Genomic DNA, 19,033 nt, shown 5'->3' with positions numbered 1-19,033 from the left:
GGAGGATCCTACTTCAAGGTCGTTTTTCTCGATCTTTTTCCAAGACAAGTGGCAAACATTTGTTAGTATACAACTCTGCAGTAAGTAACTTTTAATCTTCTAAAACAATTGTCGCATAATGACCGGTCCTTCCGAAGAATGAGGCCACCATCTTTTTTCCTACACTTCGACCTTTCTTCAATTTAGTTGGCAACTCCTTGGAAGGAAACACCCCCTGAGCAGATTGTCTCTTTGTTTCCGGATCATAGCAATAAATCCAGCTTTCGTCACCCGTAAGCATGTCGAACACAGCTTTTGAGTCACCTCCGTTAAATATTTGTATCATTTCATGGCACCAATCAACACGACGGAGTTTTTGGGCCTCGGTCAAATAATGGGGTATCCACCGGGCACAAAGCTTCCTAATGGCTAAATGTTTGTGGAGGATTTTTTGCACTTGAGTCATATCGATGCCTAAGCTTGTCCGAATCTGATGATAGGTTACTCTTGGATCAGTCTCTTTCATACATCGCACAACACTGATGTTAACTTCAGTCGACGCCGCAGAAGGCTGTCCTTGACGCAGAGCATCATTGAGATTGGTGCGACCACATTTAAACTCATTAAACCAGTTATAAACAGTGGCCCGAGAAGGTTCTTCATCGTGAAAGGCCAATCGAAGTCTGTCATAACATTCTTGATGACTTAAATGACACCGAAAGTCATACAAATTCATGGTACGAAAATTTTCTCGTGTTAAATTCATACTGGCCTGACACCAACAACTTTCAATTTGCCGCCAAATCGTAAAACAAATGACTAACGAATTAAATTAGTACTCAATAATATTAGCAAAGAGTTCTATTTTCAAAATTTAATCTTATTTTTTTAATATATTCTTAAAAAGTAGCTAGTTCTAAAAACTTTCAGTGTGGCCCTCGTATTATGCTTACTTAGTCCGCATTATCTCTGCCTGTATTTAAACGTAAAATTATTAAATAATTTCAATATTAATTTCTGTATTATACTATCTTTCTCATATAATTGCGAAAGTTTGGATGGATCCATCCATGTTCGGTAAAAGGTACCTCCAGAACGCTGTCTGGAAGAACCCAAAGGCTACTACTAAGTTTTTTAAATCCGCGCGGACAAAGTCGTTGGCAAAAGCTGGCAAAAAAATAATACTATTATAGATAACTCCATTCGCAACTTGAAACTGTCGAAAACACTGGATCATCATGTTTGCCTTTAACGTCGAATCTACTACATAATGTCCATTTATTAAAATACATACACATACAAGTTAGAATAAGTACATAGAGTTGAATTGATATTTTTCAGAAATATTTTGCTGGCGAATGGATCTGAAATTTGTAAATTTATATGACAGAGGAAGTTACGATAGTGGAGTAGGTACTTGGGAATATTATGAAGAAAAAATGTGAAAATGAATATTCTGCAAGCGCCATAAATCCATACGCGACGACCGAAGATTAGGAGCAAGCAAGTGAAGCCAAAACTCGATATTGGGTGAATAATCGTCTCCACTACCGGCGCGGTAACCGGCCGGAAGCGCCAGATTTATACCCGGGCGTACCCGGGCGTACCGGCCTGTGACCGTCATGCACCCATTTATACCCGGCCGCAGCGGCCTGTGATCGTCGTGTACCCAGTGATACCCTGGTGTACCGCTACGTCACATCCGTGCTGTCGTCGCTCCGCGCTCTTCATAAAGCACCCGATATGCCTTGAGGGCCGCGATTTATGGTGTGGAAACGTCACAGGACTCGGTGTTTGGGGATAAATCATATGTGTTTGTTTTGTGCACGAGACGTCTAAATTTCTCGGATGTATGCTTGAACTGTCTTTGTATTTATGGCGTCGAAGGGATAAACTCTATGAAGTTTCTTATACAATTATCTATCACATAGTGTTGTCAACTTAATTAAATTAATATTGGGAGCAAACACAATAATTAACCATAGTAACTTTTTAATAAATAAAAACAAAATATCTTAGCCAAGTTTTTTCTAAGATTTAATTATCACATAATCACATAAACACATCACATGTCCATATGAAATTGATCATAGGAAGTTATAAATCCAACTAAAACTATAAATGCGAATGTTTAGATAGATGGATATTTGTTTGAATGTATCTCCGTAACGGATCAACGGATCTCGATGATGTTTAGCACAGATGTAGAACATAGTCTGGAAGAACATATAGGCTACCTTTTAACGCGTGGATTGAGCCGCGGGCGACAGCTACAAATTTTATAAATGACACGACACACACAAGCAAACTATAGCTTTTATAAGTTGTTCTATTTTTAGACTCTTTTGATTGACAGTTGAGTCCAGCTACCGTGCAGATACGCCCAGGTAGGTCAAAGACAATCAAACGTAAGTATCAAAGACAACAAAAGGAAGAATTGGGTCACGTACCTCAGAGAGGATGAAATTTACGACCGGTATTGTGAACTAAATTGCTTATGCAATTCACTTCAATAACAACAATGCGACTAAAATAGGAAGTCAGGTATGTTTATGCGACTTTAAATTTGCGTGAAGTTTTTAGCTTTCACTTTTATTGTATCAAATTAGAATGGACCCATTCTGATATTGCGAAAAAAATAACTTTTGCTACTACAGATTTTTTTACTAAACATTGGAACGTTTTTGCAATATGTTCTCTTTCAAATTGTTATATGAATCAAGGAAGTATGAAAAAAATAAAGTCATTAAACATCAGCTGCCATAGTAAATTAAAAGAAGACATCGCGAACCTAAATGATTAAAAAATTCCTTCAAAAATATTTACGACACACAGTATAATAATAACATAATGGTATTAATATAACCTAGTGGTTTAATGTATAGGTTTGGCCTAACCCATTTGTTGCTATCATATCACGGGTGCGGCGCGGCTTACCCACGAAATTACATGAAAGAATTCAATTTTCCCTAATGAACATTAAAACTATTAACGAATACCGTGTTTCACTAGTCGGGTTCGAAAATTAAATAAAAAATTCTATTTGAAGTAATTAACAATAGAACAGAAGAAAAAGAAAGATAAAAAAAGAGTTCGAAACGAAGGCACCAGTCCTGTGAAATAAGAGGGGAAAAAATGTATATTGTATAAGCATATTAAATAGTAGAAGTAGCTCAAATTATATATTTTTGCATCTCAATCCTTTCAAATAAACATATTGCGTTACTTTTAATAAATATCGTAATGTAAAAGCTCTGAAAAAGCACAGTAGCGACATCTTGTTAAAATCTGTTATAACACGTTGACGCATTAGAAGCAACCCTCGCTCCTCTGTTTTCACAGTTTTGCCACCCCAAATCAACCCCAAAAGCGCCATAGTTCGCTAAACTCGACAATTCGTTTGAGCGCCATCTCTGGGATGGTGAAAGCACTGATGCAAAAGCTCGTAGTTTCAGCTTTATCCACTAGAGCGGCACAGTCAGAGCTTTGAATGAAACATAGATATTTATTGAAAATAAAGTTTACACCGCAAGTTATAGAGTTGTATTTTGGCTGCCAAGATTGTGGTAGCTTTGGACGGAGTATGCAAATTAACGTGCCATTACATGGTAATTTATTTGAAACGAATGACCACTTTGCGGCGCAGTGCATCGAGCACTGAACGTTTATATGGGGACCCTGACCTTATAACGCTTCAATTTATAGCTCGATGCCGTTAAACGTTCTTTTACGTAACGGCTGTTGTGTCTCGAATGATGCCTTAGTGTGCCTACTGACCTTATTTTGTATAGAATTTTTAAATTAAAAATTTCCGGTAAAATGCTGCAACGTTTTAGAAAAGATAAATTAAGTTATTGGGAAACGACTTTTATGTTTTAATTTGTAAAGTGATTCAAGATTTCAAGAAGAATTGACAATCCGTAACCGAAAAGTCGATAGCAAAGAGATTCAACAATATAAGAGAAGATTAAAAACAAAAGTATTATCAAAGCTCAGTGCCATGACAAAAATCCCTCAAAGTGCATTGACTCGGTGTGGCGATTGCTAAGACGATGGCGATGCTGAGTGTCAATTGAGACCTCCGCATCTTATCAAACATCCACTCGCGAATAAAGACCCGAGCAGGTATTTTATTTATGAGGCCCGACAATGTATTTGTAAGTGCTGTGATTTATAAAGACAGCGACTGTAAAAACACGACCGAAATAAACAAGTGTTTTGTTTGAAAACTTATTCGAGTATCACTCGTGTTTGTGCCAACGTGAGATTGATGGTATTATATGCATATGATAAAATGCTTGTAAAATTCTGTTACACAATTTTTTTTATATCTTCAAACATGTTGTACAAAAAGCTACAATACACAGTTATACAAAAGAATATTTAAGTAAGGTAAGGTAAATCCTGACTGCTCCAGTAGCATAGATCTACTTGTACTAAGAAGAAATAAGATAAAGAGACTCACTTAAAATTTCATTCTTGGGATCTGCATGGAATTTTTGATCTTTGAATCGCAAAATAAAAGGTATGTAGGTCGATTGTTCACCGTGGCCGAATGACCGGTGTTAGTCAAGCTCCTAGCATACTTTATGAGATGACTTATCAAATTATTTAAATTATACAAACCTAACGGCACTAATAAAACAAAACTAGAAAATACACTATGCACAAATTAAATCAATTCAGAGATTACCTTCTCTTTTTAATTTATTTAAAAATTTTACGATTTTGGTTTAAGTTTATTCGAACTGTTTTAAGGTTTACGAAGTTGATGGCAGCTGTTAATATTGAATGTTGATAAAAAATTATAATATACAATATCATGTTACTAGGATAAAAATAGTATTGAATTATGACATATTAAACTTTTTTTTAAATTTCACAATAAATTTGTATCAGTTTGGTTAACACATTGCGTGCCTTTTATTTTATCTGTGGACAGTTACTGGTCTTTTTAAAGCATTACTCATTGTGCTACTGTGGAATTTATTACTAAACTTGTAATTGCGTCGTGTTTGATAATAAACAGTCGTATACTTTGCAAACCATTGAGCTAACAGGAAAACATATTGTTATTGGTTACAGTGATAAATTATATGATTAAAGAATACCAAAAGAGTGTAACTTCTTGGTTTTATCTTACCTACTTCACTTTTTTTTGCAAATATGCGAAGACTGCTCTGTGCAAGTTTAGTTATGACTAGAAAAAAAAAATGACAAATATTTTTCCTACCTGTTCTGTTTGGCAGGGTAGGGTTCACTATTTCCCGGTGGAAATATATTTATTATGAAACCGTACGTTCCCACAATATTTCGTACCCACAAATTTATTTTCCCATTGAAACAATTTAAATTCACTCAACAAAATCAGACATAAATGATAAAGACGTTTACAGCACTCGCCTCATCTGATTAAAAATAATTCGTACGTCCGTACATTCTCAACATAAGACATCAAACAAATTATTTAATTATAAAATTTAATTATAATATTTAAGTTGAATAACGACCTCAAAAATTACCTCATTAGAGAGGAATCATAACACGCTTGATATTCGGTGCCATTTCAGCCCGCGCCAGATATGGCGCGTTAACTTTAAATACTACGTGGAAATATTATAATTATGGCACGAAAAATATAGTTTTTTCTTCTATAATGTCACCTGCTCGGTACGTGTTGGAGCGATGTTGGCTTAAGTGGACATCAAGGCCGATCATTTTGTCAGGAGCATTCGTTAATGACTCGCGCCGAATTGGCCGGTATATCGAATTAAGGATCTCATGCTGAATGTTTCAACGATTCGTAAGCGCTGTATTGGGAAACCTTACAAGCGTGGAGGCACGATTTTGAGATGCAAATCAACTGATTAACTAGAACAGGTGCTGAACTTTTAAGTTGGAGGAAAGCAAATTTATAATCTATATTTGAATTAATAAATTATGGTAAAATACTGCTATTAAATCGTTTCGATTTTAAGAAATTGCCATGACTTCAAAGAATATCTGTATAGCATAGAGGTATTTTCATTTCAGAATTTTAACTGATATAACCTGACGCTTCATGAGCCCATCATCCATCAATTATCAACAGGCATGTCATACGACTGACGAACGGAAGAGTCTTGGTGAGAAGCACCCATGTCTATTGAATACCTATACTTCCATGCTCACTTGGCCGAGTTATAGTGTTGGGAATAGCTAATCACTGGGGTATAGGTGTCTGCAAGGACCAATCGTAATGGCGCGAGGGTGCATGTCCGATGGCGGCTGCGCGATAGCATTGTGCGCGCCGGCTGCGATCGCGGCGCAGATTGGCGCGGCTGTCGCTTACGTGTCGCCTCTCCCGTATCTCCGGCCGCATCGCACGCAAATTATAATCGATACCATTATTGTAATATCCGAGTGTAAGGCGTAATGTATATGAGACTTGTATCTTTTATTTGGCGCGCTTATAAACTTAAAAGCTATCCACTTTCATCTAATTGTGGTAACTTCTGATGCTTTCAAACGGTGCTTTTAACTGTGATGTTACCTTACGATGTTAATACCAGTACTTTTAGTTTAATAGGTGTAAAACAAAATTTGAACATGAAATTCTATTAAAACTCAATTTTACTAAGAAACTTTAATTCAAACTTTATTAAGAACAGGAATAAGGTGTATCAATGTTTTAATAAAATTTATGTTGAAATGGAAATAAACAATTTTAAGATATTTAATTTCATAATATGTCATATTTCCAGTCATATACGAGTTTAGGTTCTGAATCAATAATTTATTACAGTGACACGCATTAGTTGTTATTTCATATGTATGCATGCCTGGCATGAAGTTATTTGGTCAGTGTGCACAAGTCCTTAGGTTAGCTCGACTATTGTTCCTTTTCTTTGGCTCGAACAAAGCGCTAGATAGGTGATCGAGAAAAATATTGTTGTTTTAATTGTGGCTTTCAAAGGCGCAAGATATACAGGTCTATGTTTTGTCGTGCGACAGGTTTTGACGTCGACTGGCCGCCTTTAGCGGCGCCGCTCTTGACACTATGAGCGTTGCTCGCCTTTGATTTTATTTTCCAGCATTGGTTCTGAACACGTTATGGTATCTGTTTCTTATCCCTTTCATTCTCATATAACCATTCGCTTTAATTAGAAAGAGCGTATCTATAATACGATACACACGTAAACTTGGTCATCATAATTTTTCTCATGTCTCATTGCAAAAGAGTGCAAAATTGAGTTAATTGTGATGTTAATGCAGAAATAGATAGCTCATTTTATCATTACATGTAGTATAATATATTTTGGCTTGTTATAAAATATTACAAGGCAGTGCAAACATTTGGAAAATATTTCCACCAAAGTAAACAAACGTCCTTTATCATAAATATTTATAAACTTGACTACGTGTTGTTCTATACGCCCACTAACGTGGCATGTAACACTAATAGCACGTAGGACCACCGCTTGCGGAATAGAAAACTGTAGAAAGTTCTTGGCAAGGAGGAGCAGATGTTGCAAGATGCAGTTAAAACTATAACTCGTCCAGGTGAAACCTATCGGATAGATGAATGGATATAGTTTAGTAACATGAGCTGAATATTGTACACTAGCAATAACTCTACCGCGCCCTTCGGTGAAATCGGGTTAAGTTAGCGATTCGCTGTCGCTAACGCGTCCAACAACAGCAGATCTAGATCTCAAAGAAGGAAAGCAAAATTGACGCATCGCGAATGAAAAAAGTCGTGTAAGTCTGTTGAATATTGGGAAATATCCAATTATACAAGAGTTGAGGAACCATGGATATATTTTGTTCCATTTTTGAGCGTCTTTAGTGTATCTGGAAAACTGATCATTGATTAACATCAAGTGAAGTCTGATACTAACAATAAAAATTACAAAAATGTAATGAATTGGCGGCTAACATCTTCTAAAATTTGTTAAAACTAATATGTTGTTTACATATAGATTATATACAAAGATATTTTAAGCTCTGTATTATAAAATTATTCTTAAATGCTCTACTTTTTGCAAATAAATCAAATGTCCCTGCAGCTATTCGTCATTTATAGAACTTTTAAAACTTCGCTAACATGCAAAACGCGCCACCGATGCGTTACATTGCAGGTCCAGGAATAAACTAGTTCAGAAGTTTATCAAAGTTACTTGCAAACAAGGCGTCTTCAGAACAACCTCCCTTATCAATAATTGAACAAACTAACGCCAGTCAAGCGCATCCGGCACTACAAATCGCGACCGAGACAACGACAGCTGGACTCAGGACATGTCACAGCGCGAAAGCTCACAACGAGGTGTTTAATGATGCAATAATTTGCATAGCCAGCCGACCGAGCGAAACTCGAGCTATTCTCACGTCTGTCTTCACTGCCGTCCACACTTTCCTTTTAGAGCTACGACTCTTGTTATGTGCCCTCATGTTAAATACTGGTGCTCGTCTACTACATTTTTACGACCTACTGTGCTAAAGAATTTAAATTTACAAACGAACTACTTATCAGATGCTGGCTTACCATTTAATCACAAAACGTGCCGTGCTTTCGATTTACCGGAGAAATATTTACCTGCAAATGAAAAGGAATCACATTAAAAAACTAGCAAACATAAACAATCAAACAAATATAAGCGGTGTTATGAAGGAGCAGGAATTGAAAAACGTGTGGAATCAATTAAGTTCGGGCGGAGTGGGCCGGCAGCCGGCATCGGGCCGGCTCGCTAAACCCCGGCGCACAATCTGACATTTATGAGCGCTATAAAAACGCTCAAGCAGTGACTTTTACTACTTGTTTAGTGAACATAAATGTCTTTGCCTCGCCCGCGCTCAACATCGTTCGTATTTAAAAGCTCACTGTTTCGTGTAGTTTTAGTCCTTTTGCATCCTCTTTATTAACTCTTGTGCAATTGTATACCGCTTTAGTTACTTTTGACTTATGATTTATGCTTCGTGCTTTCTGTTAAGCCAAGTAATTAAATTACTTAGAATTTGGGTTACACAAACATGAAATAAAAAAGATTAATTATACATTTGTTGCATTCGTCCATTCGTGCAATAATGGAATTCTTTAGGGCGCAAACGCAAACGATCTGACCAGGTGAAAATTTCCAAATTGACAAAGAATTTTATCCCACATCTTATAGCATACAGTAAGATAAAGTTTTACATTAGATTTAAATTCACGGTGGCCTTGAACGATAAACGAGTAGTTTGCTATCGCAAACCTTTCCAAATAGGTCATTCATTAGCTGAATCACTTATCAGCTTCACCGGTGGCCATTCAACATTTATAGCTGCAGGCTTTAAGTATTCCGCAGTCGTGCGTCTTTTACGGTGCTAGATATGTATTATCATTTTGGCGCAGGCCACCCGCAACTGTTGCTACATACCTCCAGGTGTCGCGGCCTTCGACGAATAACAATATTGCTGCTCTACACAACACTATAAAGACAATAGACAGTGTTAATTGCGCATCGCTTCTAGACGACTAGATGACTAACCCTTGTTATGATTCGTAAATATGTCGTTGTAATCCGATCCGATCGATTTTTATAGAGGCTGTTAAATTCCAAATGTGTCATATTGTCTAAATTTATTTGAACTAAAGAAGTACTATAGCAAGAGATTAATAAGAATTCAATATCTCAATATTTGATATGGAACCCTTTAATTCTGTAACACAAAAAACAATAATATTCTTTGATGAAAATATTACCTTCGACATTACCTGAATGTAATAATATCGTACGACGTCAAATGTTTCGACAGATGTCAATGAATTTTTGGGTACTTTACGGAATAATAATATTTTGACGCAGATAGAATACAAATCACTTCACCAATTTAAGTAAAGCTCTTGGTAGCCGACTTGTATTGATAATTCTTATTTTGGATTATTTAACGGCTATACACATGACGGCAAAGGTAAGTGTACGATCCAAGTGGAGACCTTCAAGCCCTGCTTACTATTCCTTACTGGCCTTTGTATAATTCAAGCACCAAAAGAAAGTCCTTCTGCATACCATAGTGATGTATTCGTCGGCCGAGCCGTACCTTGTTTTCGCCACAAATTAGACGATTAAGAGTCGACTGGTGACGCTATATCTATTCAATTAAAGCTGAGTACGCCCCGGTCACCTACCGCGGCGATTTTTAATCGTATGTATGCAACGTGCGAATCGCGGTGACATTTCGCATATCAATGCGTTGGACAAATTGGTCAAAAAAAAAAATGGCAGCGCGTGTCGAGCAGAGGTGTGATCGGTAATTTTAAAATTATTGCTCTACTGGACCCTTTTTGGGTTGGATATTCAAAGGTTTTTGTTGTATCATTTAAAAGGCAATGTTATATATAATTAGTTAAACGTATATTAGAATTCAGAACTCAAGCATTTACTACCGTATTTGAATATACGTTCTTTTACAAATATCGTCCTTTCTCCATTTAAACGAGATCTAATTTAACTTTTAGTTTGTTTGACGTTTCAAAAGCCTTTTAATTTTGTGCAAAATTTCCTCATTAGTTTTATTCCGTACAGTAACGATAGCAATGACTATAAATAACGTTTACGTTTATCAACGCACGTTATTTTTAAAAGCTGAGTAAAAACTTGAATCATACAAAAACCTAATTTATATTCTTGTCGCGTCGTTCCATAGTGAGTTTAATATTTAAAAAGGCATTAACAGCGGCTCATAAACAAACACACTAGAATCAACGTGTAATAACAGTAAATTGAAATCAACAAACTCGTTCCGATCGCTGTCGCGTAAAACGTATTTAATTTATTCATTAGTTTCCCTGCTATATGGCTTCGTCCGCATCAAATATAGGTGTGCAATTTATAAAAGTGTTAATGTTCGCAAAGCGGCGTGCATCGCAAATTGACAGCGTGACGTGCGGTCCGACGTGTCCACTTGTCTTTAAACCGACTTCTATTTTATTGGATGATTTCGACTACTGAAGAGTCTAAGTATAATTGATACAAAAAGCGTTCAGCGTGAAGGTGTACTTTGCGGCACAAAAGTGAAATCACTCGAAAGCTATAAACTGCGCAGGTAAAATTGAGTACAAAATATTTGGTTATAACAATTATAAACGTATGATTTGCTGATCTCGATATTTTTGTTTAACCTTAAGTTAAATTATTGACCACATTCGATTTTAATCGTAAACATAGACACCAAAGATGTCTTTTTGCTTATCTGTACTTTTTAAGTGAAATTTCTGACTTAATAATTCTTCCGCAATCGTCCACCAACAAACACAAGCTTGAATTTAATCTATTCATTTCGTAAGAGCAATGTGGTTTACAGTTGGTTCTAGTGTAACTTGTTAATCCCTCATCACAGCGAGATATAGGGCGCATACATCTCCGCTACGTAATTTGTCAGATACGTTATCAGGTCAGTCGCAGGCGCCGGCCGCACTCTAACACTATATCTTTCAAGCAGCTGTAATGGACACACGCTAATTGTGTCTTGATACATTAGTCTTGAGTGCTCGTCAAGTTTTTTAATTAAACGCGCGCTCCTACACTTCTTAGTTTGGAAAATGAAGTAGGTTCCATTAAATTACATTCTGTTAATACGTAGTTTAAGTAATGTGAAAGTTACAGCAAAATATTTTCTTTCATTTTTCATTCTTATTCAAAACGTCTGTTTTTCCCCCAAAAACGTAATATTAAAGCGAAGCAAGTCTTTGTCTCCGATGAAAAGAGATATTAATGCCTTGTTCATTTTAATGTACGAAAGAGCCGCTCTACATATTTAATGTTTGCAAATGATATTAAAAAATGTAACCATACAATGGAATAATTGCATGAAATAAACATATATTTATTTCTTATATAAAATTACTTGAATAAATACGAAAGGTGCTACCCGTATAACATGTTTTTGAGTCATAATTGTCATTGCAACAATTTGTTATCGGCATAAACAATATAATTATTACCTACACTTTGTACTACAAAATGGTAATAATATAATTACACAGTTTAAAACAGTAATTATTAGATGAAATCAAAATCAATAGAATTTTATCTAAATAGACACGAATCTTATGGCCTATAAACATAACTAGCATTACCACGAACTAAATTAGTATATACGAGAAAGGTTTTTTATCAGGTAAAGAAATGATTCCATTTAATCTTGATTGCAATACACGACACGACGATTAAATACCTTAAAAGGGATAACCTTCAATTACAAATTATTAGAATTACAGAAATTGTTCTAATGTCCATAGTTCCAAAACGGTGATATTAGATTTCACCGTTATTCAAATACAATTTAGCTAATGGTTACCGATTACAGCAGTTCAATTATGATTACTGATTACCTTAAAAAAAAAAAAAAAAAAACAGTCGAATTGATAACCTCCTTCTTTTTGAAGTCGGCTAAAAAGTATATTAAAATCGTAACATCTAGTAATTATACTAACTCATTGAAAATGAATATGTAAATAAAAAACTTAAACAAAAATCTTACAAAAACAATAGTGTTTCTATTTAATACTGAAAAATAGCAATATGTTATTAATTATTAAATATTTTTACTACAGATAACAAATTTATCTCACGGGACTAATAAAGATTCATTAGTCGATTAAAATCAATAACTGCAACATTTATTATTTGTTATATCAATTTCATTCGATAATAATAATCACCTAATATGAAATTAATATATACCAAGTCAGAAGTCGAAATCCAAGTCAGAAGTCGAAGTCGAAGTCTGAAAGTAGCATCAATGATAGAGAAATAATAAAAACATATAAAGGTATGGGTACATTATGAAAAGGAAATAATCGAATGTGACAAGTAATGCTTTAAATATAGAACTTGAAATTTTAATTAAAATACATTCATGTGGAGGGGTACAATGGTAGGGGTAGACCTAGGAAGACATTGATGGTTTGCATGAAAGTTGACATACCGTGCTTTCCCCATTAGAGTAGGATTAATACAGAGAAATGATTTTGATCAATTTTGTTCCACTGCTATAACACTTTAATAACATAATGCCTGGTTTATAGTATGCCAGTACAGTAAGACAGTAGCGCTGGTCTAGCATGAACTGTTTCACTGACACCGGTTAGTATTTACATACCTAATATACTGGCATAATGTAAACCAGGCATAATGTTGTCGGAGAACAATCAATATTAAAACTAAAGAACTAAATTTTCACATTTAATGTTTTGTTTTTAAGAATGTATTTGTAATGATTATTTCATAGTACATTGGCAAGCGGTCTAATGCACTCGGCACTGATTTAAACGTTAATCGGCAAGTGTCGAAATTATTAATTACATTGGACATTGCGAGCGCGGGCGCTGCGCATGCAGATTGGTATGCTAACGAATGATTAACTATGTATGTATTGCGCAAACAGATTTAGTTTTGCGTTGTTCGAATTTGGCTGTCAATCAAAAATTTCAGCACCTACAAATATGATGCTACGTCATTTATTGTGTTCGTCAAAAAGGTATCTAATAGGCTTTGTTCCATGCATCTTAAATACAGATAGCGTAATTCTAACCAGCTAAACAAAAACTTTTTATAGAATGGAAAAAAAATATTTAACTACTTTATTTTGTACCCTTGTCAAATGAACGGTGATAGATAAAGTATACCTAAATGTCTGATGATAAAATTATTTATCAGAAAACGTCGACACGCTGTAGATGATTTGAACATATTTCACCGGGATACTGAAGAAACAATAATGTCGTGTCGGCAGTGCAAGTAAATTGTCCAGTTTGCTAACATTAATAACGACATCTCAACAAGTCACCGTGCCACATAAAATTTCTGCGCCATTTGCCGTGCGGTCCTCGCGTGATGCATGATGTGATTTGTGACGACGACGTGCGAGTACATCAATTTTAAACATAATATTGTTGATAATAAAATATTGAATATCGATTATTATGTGTGTATATAAGAATTTATTTGTAACAAATATAGGTTTTTATTACCATAAAAATTTCCAAATAACCTCATTAAGTCAAACAGATACATAGTCTACTAAGAACTTTAGAAGTCGGCTTGCATAAGCTTACTTTTTTTGCTGTGACATTAAATTCTTATTGGACTTTTTTGTATTCGTTCTGATGTTATTCAAAGCTGTTTTTATCTCAATGAAATTTGGTATATATGTAGAACATCACTTGCTAAGCTTTTTTTAATTCTGGGCGGACGGAGTCACGAGCAAAAAGTAGTAAATAAAAGAAAATATTAATATTACGGTTTAGAATAATTCAACAGTTAACAAGTAACATTATATTCAACTGTGACAAGATTTACGACACATTCCTATAAATATTTCATTTAAAATTAATTTTTACATTTTCTTTATTTAAAAATGTGGTAACATTTATTTTTCTTACATCTGTATCAATACCGAAATAGAGATTTACGAACACAACCATGAAAATTGATTCCTACGTACTTCCGAGACCGTATGCCAAACGTCTATGAATTCGTTGGCGGTGGTCGAGAATAATTTTCGAATATACGTCAGAACAAATATAACATCTCAGTGTTCTAAGGAAGTTAAGTAATATACTTTAAAATTTTGAAATTTCGTTATCTCTTTAAGAAAAGATTTATATTTACAGTGTGTTTAAATGTTTCTAAAAGCAGAACCAATTTTTTATAAGTCACCAGACAATCTAATAAGTATATGTAATAAAACTAAGTAATTTGTCCGAATTCCTTTTAAACTCGCAAAATACAAGGCTTGGAAGATCAACATCAAGTACGTATTTTTGTATTTTTTGATCGTACTGCTTTAAGTAACTAGTGGCACAGGCAACGACTCATAGGATATTAGTATCCTACAAGTATAAATATATTTATTAATACCACAGTTAGTCGCATCGCAGCAAAAGGAAGTCCATTGAGCCTTCTCATGTTAATATACAAGAAACAAATCCACAATTTCCATATCGATATTTCCCGGAAGCGAAACCGTGTCACACAGGCAGTGGCACCTTCAGCTCGGCGGGACATTAGCATGCGGCAAGCAAGTGCTCCAGGAGTTATCACGTCTCGAATAGAATAGAGCATTATGTTTTATGACCCCTTGTCCGCCATACTCGTCTCTATATTCGATTCTGGAATGCTAAAACGACCCAAGCAATAGCTACTGATTGATACCTTTCCGATACACATCACTTTGCTATATTAAACATCGAGGTATCGAATAATCTTTTATTCGATGTTTTGACTAATATTGCACTCGTTGACTCATACTTGTTTATTATTAAAATGTAACAATCATAAACTCATATGACGTAATAATTGTCTACTATCTGGTTTTAATAAATTATTAAATAATTGATATGATCGCATCACAATAATGCAACATTTTAATAGGATAATTCTCCTTGAATAATACGAGGTCCAATTCTAGTTGCAACTCTCAAGGTTAGCGTGCTGTGTTGAAGGCCTATTTAATGTTTAGTTCAAATGTACAGTCGGCAATAAGTAGAGCAGTATTGGACTAGTCAATTGAAAGATATAAATAAGATTCATACTATTAAAATAAATAAAAAAATAATTGATTACATATATTTTGATTTCTTTTATTAAGTAGTAGTAAGACTTGTATGGGACTTGTACATACTGTTTCGACCGTCCTTATGGAAATGAAGAGATTAGTAAGATATTAGAACAGGCTTATTAATAGCAGATAAAAGTTTGTTACAAATTAATTAAACCAAAAAGATTACCTATCTCTCGACGATCAATGTAAAATAATGGTAGAATTACATTATCTAAGTGATGGTAGAGACACATTACTGTGGAGATTGATCAATGTTTGCATGAATCTGCTATCCGTACTAAGATTAGAATGTCGCCGGGGAGGCAGGCAACTTGCATATGTTCAAGTGATTTTTCACGGCTACGGAACCCGTGTTCAAAGGGCACGCAGCGCGGTGTCGCAATCACGATCCTTGATCACGACTGGCCCTCGACTATTTATTGCGTCCACTTTCCACACTCCCGTTATTCGAATATAATATCTATTAGAGAAACTTTAAGAGCGAAGCGTATTGCAAAAACAATTCGGCCGTATTTATTTAGAGGTTTGCACCTCTGACCGTCGACATTCGACCTTATTCTAATTAGAATAGAAGACTATTCGAACGCATCTGATAATGGTCGAGTTAGCAAAATGTCTCTAGACCGTGTCGCTACTACCCGTAAATGCATTAAGTTTGTTTTAGAGATAATAATCGTTGCGAATGCGAATGCTTTGTTGTCTCAAAGATAGAGTTGTCGTCAGTGATTTATTTTTGGTCAAGTTTTGTTGGACTTAATAGAGATTAAAACAATGCCGTATAATGCGAGCAGTGAGGAATTCCATTTTATTTTACGCCTTTATTAGACTCTCTTACGCTTAAAGTAATGCTATGTTCTGAAAACAAAAAGTTATCTTACGAATATTATATACAATAGCAATACAATTTTTAGTAAAATTTCATCATAGTTAACACACACAACTCACGCCTGTAACCCAGATGGGTAGGCAGAGATCACGGACCTCCATTTGGTGTGGTTAAATGAACCTCGGCAATCCACTTTTATCATAGTTAATTCAGTCCATATCATCATTTCAGTGCAATTAACATTGGTTAATAATACATTATAATGCAATTCACATCTTTTCAAAAATGTGTATTGATGTTGTACAATTTGTACAAACTTGTACAATATTGTACAATGTACAATGTAAACAACATTTTAAGTAAAAACAAAATTGCACAAGTTCGCTACTCTGTCGAAATCAACTTAATAAAAATATTTACAAAGTTTATTCCACGTAAATGAGAGGTTTATACATTAAATACTTTATTATTCCATGGTTGAAACTTTTCTCATTTCCCCTCTAGTTTCTACAAAGAAAGAAAATATCAAAACATCAACCTAACCTGGTTTATTAAAATAATTTCGATAAAGTGCGTGCGGGTGCGTTCCGATACTGCCCTCTGTCACGCGACTAACTTACAAACTTACGTCTATATTTGAGCAAATTTGAATAAGCTCTGCCTACGTAGACATAGAGTTCAATATGTCATATTTTTATTTTGTGAATTGTACATAACTTTGTGGATTTATTTCATAAAACTAATCAGTGGTTGATACTGTCCCTGAGCAGTAACGTTGTATTAAAAACAATATTAGATTACTTATGTGTGGGTTACTTGGAATTACGATTAGGGTAACATACGGATGCAGTTTATACAAATACAGATAGGACTATAAAACATTTATAAAATAATTTGCAACATTAACGCATCAATTATCCATAACAAATCAAATAACCACTTAACTAAAGTGCTGTCAGTATTACAAGAATTTTTTTTCAATCATTTACCGTAAAAAATATTAGTTTAATTCGTTTGGACTTATATATCTTATATATCTAGTTGTGTAGATATAAACAACTGTCGCACAAACACCCCCTTACATCTTGCTCGAGTAGATTCTCCGAAGGGGCGAAGTGGGGGTCCGACATAGACAAATGACCCGATGCCAGCGCCCCTGGCGGCGGCTGGATGAGTTACGACCGCCAATCGAGAGCGGTCCCGCTAGCGGCCATTTTTAATTTTTTGGGGTAGTTACCCTATTGGCGTATTATTATTAATGATGTATCATGCACCCGCTTTGGGGCTAAAAGCTAGTTTGAATAAGCAGATGGCGACAATCTATAGATCAACACAATTTTATAAATAATCGTTCTGTAAAAATAATTTAATGATATTAGTAAACTTATTTATAAAGTACTTGTTTAAAAAACTGATATTTTACACAATTTTTGTACGCAGCTCGCGAATTAACTACAAATTAAAATACCAACTATACCTTATAATTATTAATTTAAATGTGCATAATTATATATAATTATACTCAGTGTTTTATTAAAACAAATTGTTTTTTTGTCAAAGTTTTGTCAACCGCGGTTGGTTTGTAATTTTTACTAAATTATAATAATTAAATTTACTAAAAATAAACCCCACTAAAGATGTAAAACTAAAAAATAAAGATGCCATAATTCCTTTGTACAACAAATATCATCTATCATTAAATGGTCTCAAGTAAATTGAACTGTAGTAATAATAACTTTTTTTTTAAATACTGTAGTAAATATATAACAAATTGAAACATTAACCAACCATCAGCGTTGCCATAAATCACGCCCTCTAACGCCATAATATTGAACTACGGGACATTTGTCGCAACACTATCTTCTCAATCTCGCTCGCATGATGAACGGCCACTTTTATTGCGATACACGCTTGTTTATTTGCTGCGGTCGTAATAGAACGTCAATAAACAATGTTCGCAACTGAGTAATGCTATAAAATATTTATAAATAACGTGTGTTGAGCCATACGAATTGCGATAACTTTACATTTAATTTTGAACCGCGACATCTGTTGACGGATAGATACAATAGATACAACGAAAAAAATCACAAGTTTTATTAAAATGTATTTAGTTATAGTTTTATTAATATGATTACTATTTTTTTATTCCAAAATAAAAACACAATACAGTCAATGCCACAAGCATATCTAAGCGATAAAAAGTACTTGAATTGTGTTTAAGAAAATTTATCACGCGTTGCAGAACATCAATAATTCATTTCTAATAAGGAGGCATTGACGTAATTAGTGCAATTATTGGCCACCCAGCCGGCTGTAGGCACTCAGCCGCGCGACCGCTCCGACGAGAGTAATTCAATTATTTATCTTTAAGTTAAGAAAATAAGATAAATGCACTCTTTACCTTAATAAAACCCGATGAGGTTAAACCGCGTGCGTAATTAAACGTACGTTGACAATAGGGACCTGGCCTTGCTCTTACGATCTTTCTTAGATAACCTTTAATTTATTTCACAGAACTTACGCCTTCACCATATTTACTTTATAGGTCATGTAAATTTTACTGATTACAAAGTTTTTGATGTTTGGTTTCAAATAAGAAAAATAATTTCTAAAACAGCTACTCAATAAAAGATTTAAGAA

The 19,033-nt window shown here is 34.7% G+C and overlaps 1 protein-coding gene across 2 annotated transcripts in view; it reads right to left on the bottom strand.

Moving 5' to 3' along the window:
- The window catches only part of LOC106711534 (homeotic protein antennapedia), a 159,273-nt gene that overhangs the window by 86,394 nt on the left and 53,846 nt on the right, over positions 1–19,033 (bottom strand). The window contains exon 2 of one of the 2 annotated variants that reach the window (XM_014503871.2): positions 8,504–8,554. The exons of the other annotated variant lie outside the window; for it this stretch is intronic. The gene's annotated coding sequence lies outside the window, so the exon portion shown is untranslated. The remainder of the gene's footprint in view (positions 1–8,503; positions 8,555–19,033) is intronic. 2 annotated transcript variants of the gene reach the window in all.

Source organism: Papilio machaon, chromosome 9, assembly GCF_912999745.1.
Source record: "Papilio machaon chromosome 9, ilPapMach1.1, whole genome shotgun sequence".
Classification (NCBI taxonomy): Eukaryota; Metazoa; Arthropoda; class Insecta; order Lepidoptera; family Papilionidae; genus Papilio; species Papilio machaon.
The sequence above is the reverse complement of the archived record's forward strand: the minus strand, read 5'-3'. Positions and strand labels throughout refer to the sequence as shown.